Genomic DNA, 5,072 nt, shown 5'->3' on the forward strand with positions numbered 1-5,072 from the left:
GATAATACTTCTTTTGCTCAGAATCTTGGAGATTGCTTATTATTTCAAGAAGAAGATCTTGTTCTTTGGAGAGAACATTAATTGGAGGTTCCTCTTGACTAGACTGGGATGAAGATGAATTTGTGTCGTCATCTTCGAGTTGGTTGAATTGCTGTTCAAGTTCATCATCAGCAATATCAGAAGTGTCGCTATCTTCTAATAAAAGTTGTTCGATCTGGTTAAGAACAGACTCATCTAAATCAAGATTTCTAACTTTGTTAGACAACTTGCAGTATTTGGCTATATGGCCCGGTTTGTTGCATTTGAAACATTTGCCAGAATTGGGAGTTTGGAAGTTCGTTGATTTATTTTTACTAGGAAAAGTTTTGGATTTAGAAGAAAATGGTTTGGTCTTCCTGAACTTGGGTGAAGAAGACCTATATTTTGTAATCTCCATATCCTTGGTTGTTTGTTTCTTGTGAGGCTTTTTGCTACAAGGTGGTAAACCAAATTGTTCACAGAAACTACCTAGATCTCAGCGAGTCTGTGCTCTATCTTTGGCTAATTGCCTCAATATCTTATCATGTCGACAGATTTTGAGAGCGACATGTTGAATGAGACTGGTGAGTTGGCCATAGGTGATTTGCTCATAAGGAATAATATCACCAGATGTTGATTTTGGAGTTCTTCTTTAACTAAATCCCTAAGAGACTTAGGTAGACCGTCTAGGAATTTTTCTTTCCAATATGGGAGATTTCCGTCAGGTTTTTCGTAGATTCGGGTAAGAAAGGAATCCTTATACCATCTGAAATCAGAAAGGGTTTTACACTTAAGGTTGTTAAGTATCTCAGAAGATCTTTCCCTAAAGATACCTAGACTACCTATGAATGTTTTGATAATGGTATAAATCAGGGTGTTGGTTGAATCAGGAATGGTAAGGCCATCCTTAAGAATTGGTTCTCCCGTTGAATCAACTCGGACACTTAAGAGAATTTGGTTCTTATCTTCTTCGCTAAGATGTGTATCCCACCATCCTTTAAGTTGACCTGTGAAACCTGCTACTAAGACATGGGTAGTAAGCTGGTCAGAACAGTTATGAGAAGTTCGGTATGCAGTGGCTACCATAGTCATTTGTTGTAATTTGGCTAGAATGTTATATTCAGAACAACCATCTATGTTCCATTCATAGATATTATTGGCATTATAGTTGTTTTGCATAACATTGGGTCTCTCTTCTAAGGCTACATCAGGATGGGTAGCTCTAGAATAGTAAAGTCTTTGAGGCTGACGCCAGTTGAAGGATCCTGTTCTGACAGGGTTAATTTCTAGGGAGGGATTTTCATTAAGTTGTTCTGACTGCGAATTGGTTTCTTACCAAGGGGACCGGAAGCGAAGCCCCTAAAAGTTTAGGGGAAAAAGAAATAAATGTAAGGACAGGAAGCAAATAATAATATGATTGTCAAGCCTGCAAAAGATGTAGTTAGCTTGCAAGTAAATAAATTTATGGGGCAGAGCCGACCATGTAAATGAAATGCGATAAAGTAAATTAGGCGGTATAACCGACCATAATGCAGAGTAATCTAAATGCAAACTTGTATAAGAGAAAAATAATTATAAACTTGATCGTTATTAAAACTGAAAAATTGATAATACAAGTTAAAACTTATATTAGTATAGTAGAGAGAGAGCTCTAACCAATTCTAGAGAGAGGAAGAGAATTCTTTCTCAAGTGGTAGTGTAAGGTGTGTCTTACAAGTGATATGGAGGGTTATTTATAGCCAAAAAAGTAAAAATTACATAGTGTTTTCTAATGTCATTCATGATGTCATTAGGATAAGTGTTTGCTGACGTCATGGATGATGTCAGCTGCGATGTCATTGTGGTGTCATGCTGATGTAAGTTCTGATTAATTTTTCAGAACATTGAATCGAGGTCTTCTTCTTCTTCTTCTTCTTCCTCTGATGATTTGTCAGACAAAGATGCTTGATTTTGTTGACCTGGAATTTATGTCTTGAGGGTATCAAGAATTTGCTCCATTTGTTGAATAAAATCAAGCCTGCTGCTGGAACCAGCTAGTTGTGCACTTGCAATGGACTTTTGTTGTAAAAATAAAATTTGAGCAGCATCTGTTATAGCTAGACACTGCAGATGGGATAGAAACCACTTGTCTACCATAGGTACGTATGCTTCAGATGAATCCCACATTTTGTACCATTTGCAGTGTCCTTGGAGGGCTAACCATGGTAGTCCTTTTTGTCCTTCTGGCTTGTGGAAGGAAAACTTCTGGGAGACCAAGGGGACCGGAAGCGAAGCCCCTAAAAGTTTAGGGGAAAAAGAAATAAATGTAAGGACAGGAAGCAAATAATAATATGATTGTTAAGCCTGCAAAAGATGTAGTTAGCTTGCAAGTAAATAAATTTATGGGGCAGAGCCGACCATGTAAATGAAATGCGATAAAGTAAATTAGGCGGTATAACCGACCATAATGCAGAGTAATGTAAATGCAGACTTGTATAAGAGAAAAATAAATATAAACTTGATTGTTATTAAAACTGAAAAATTGATAATACAAGTTAAAACTTATATTAGTATAGTAGTGTCACGACCCGGATTTTTCCCACCATCGGGCATCGTGATGGCGCCTACTAACGGAGCTAGGCCAGCCATACATTAAACATTCGCTATCCAACCTCAACAATATAATATACTAACAAAAGTTAAAAAAATGCGGAAGACTTTAAGTTTAACAAAAAGATATAAAAATGCGGAAGTTTGAAACACATCCCTACCCAAAATCTGGTGTCACTAGCTCACGGACTACTATAGAATACTACAACAAGTCTGAATGAAAGAAATACACATGTCTGTTTCGATATAATGAAAACAAACTGAAATAAGGAAAGGGACTTCGGCCTGCGAACACCAGCTAGGCTACCTCGAGAGTCCCTGGACTGAAGATAGCTCCCGGATAAGAATCCTACTGCTGCTGTCCAAAAGCTGCTCCTGGATCTGTGCACAAAGAAATGCACAGAGTGTAGTATCAGCACAACCGACCCCATGTGCTGGTAAGTGTCTGTCCTAACCCCGGCGAAGTAGTGACGAGGCTAGACAGGACTACCAAACCAACCTGTACAATTTTTATATACAAATATGCAACCAAAGGAAAGAAAATACCGAAACTAAACAGTTAAAAGGGAGGGAAACATGCTATGGGGAGAGTACAATTTGGATATAAAGTTCATCAGCGTAATTAAGAAACATGGCACAACAATAATTATCAAAGAATAAGAAATTCAATAGTTGCACGGCATCACCCTTCGTGCTTTTACGCTCAATCTCACCCAAAGCAATCAAATAAAATGCACGGAATCACCCTTCGTGCTTTCCCTCACATAGCTCTCATCTCATGGCACGGAATGACCCTTCGTGCAAATATAATCAAATCAGTACCTTCGTGCATAAATAGTCAAAACATAGCACGGAATGACCCTTCGTGCAAATATAATCAACAATAGCACGGAATGACCCTTCGTGCAATTTAACTCTTCCTCACCCAAATAACAGTCACAACCAAACGGGAAAGAGGAATAAACAAGTAATATGAACTATCCCGGCAAGGGAATAACACAAATAACAACCAAGTCCCGGCAAGGGAACAATAACAATATCTGTCACAACCCGGAAAGGGCAATACTCACTGTAATCAAACCATCCCGGCAAGGGATTAATCACAACTCTTTTAATACGTTCATCTCTTACCCAATGGTATTTATCACTCGAGCCAATGCTCCAAGATATTAATATTTCACAACTTATCCTCAAACTCTTCACACTTGCAGAAAAACATGTTGTAGCTTAGAAGAGTTCCAAATTATCTCAAAAACAAGTACAAACAAGGAACCACGGTCATGCTAGACTCCGGTGTATAGACACTCGTCACCACGCCTATACACCGTACTCGATCAATTAGCAAATAGCATTTATGATACTCTAATCCTATTCCCTCAAGCCAAAGTTAGATCAAACACTTACCTCGGTCCGAAAATAGCAATCAAGCCTCTAACACCGCCTTTCCTCTAGAATTCGACTCCGAAACAATGATATCTAATCATAATTAATTCAATAATATCAAATGAGGCTCAACAACATAATCCCATAGCCTAGAAATGAATTTCCTACCATTCTTCCAAAAATAGCAAAATCCGACACCGGGCCCACATGGTCCAAACTCGAGGCTCGGACCAAATTCCAATCACCCATTACCCCATGAGTTCAAATATATAATTTGTTTCAAGATCCGACCCCAAATTGAGGTTGAATCGCCCAAAATTTTCAAAAACCTAACCCTACCCAAAAGCCCTAATTTCTACCTTGATTTCATGTTCTTAGGCCTAGAATTTAGTGATTAGATGATAAAATAATGAGGAAACGATGTTAGGATTACTTACCCAACGAGTTGTGGAGGAAAGGGAACTTGAATTTCGTCTATGGAGGATTTGAGAGAGAGGTTCGTGTGAAGAAGATGGCAAAATCCCGTAATGGCTACTGTTTTAGGCTTTTAAAATAACTGGGCAAAATTGTTCATCGCGTTCGCGACACCCCGGTCGCGTTCGCGATGAAGAAAAATGGGCAGGCATCGCGTTCGCGTGAAGGGGAAGGCGAACACGTAGAAGAAAATGCTGGGGGTCTTGGCAGGCTTATACGCGAACGCGAGGGAGGCTCGAACGCGATGAAGGGGTTCAAGGGAAGCTATGCGAACGCGTGGCCTTTCACACGAACGAGAAGAAGGCTGGGGTACAAGGCATCGCGAACGCGGGACAAGGTCGCGTTTGCGTAGAACAATAGACCTGTGCAGAAATTGCAGAAAATCTGCTAACTTTTCTAAGTGTAAAACACCCCGAACCACCTCCGAAACACTCCCGAGCCCTCGGGGCTCCCAACCAAACACACACACTAACTCAATATCATCCTACGAACTTGCTCGAGTGATCAAATCGCTAAAATAACATCAAAATCAAAGAATCAACCCCCAAAACTCATAATTTTCATTTCAAAGTTCATAAACCTTCAACTTTAGCTATTTAGGTCCGAAA

General features: G+C 39.5%; 1 pseudogene; it reads right to left on the reverse strand.

Annotated features, from left to right (window-relative positions):
- Window positions 1–1,983: 1,983 nt before the first annotated feature.
- Window positions 1,984–5,072, reverse strand: part of LOC109221319 — an 18,123-nt pseudogene continuing 15,034 nt past the window's right edge.

The sequence above is a fragment of the Nicotiana attenuata genome, unplaced genomic scaffold (assembly GCF_001879085.1).
Source record: "Nicotiana attenuata strain UT unplaced genomic scaffold, NIATTr2, whole genome shotgun sequence".
Lineage (NCBI taxonomy): Eukaryota > Viridiplantae > Streptophyta > Magnoliopsida > Solanales > Solanaceae > Nicotiana > Nicotiana attenuata.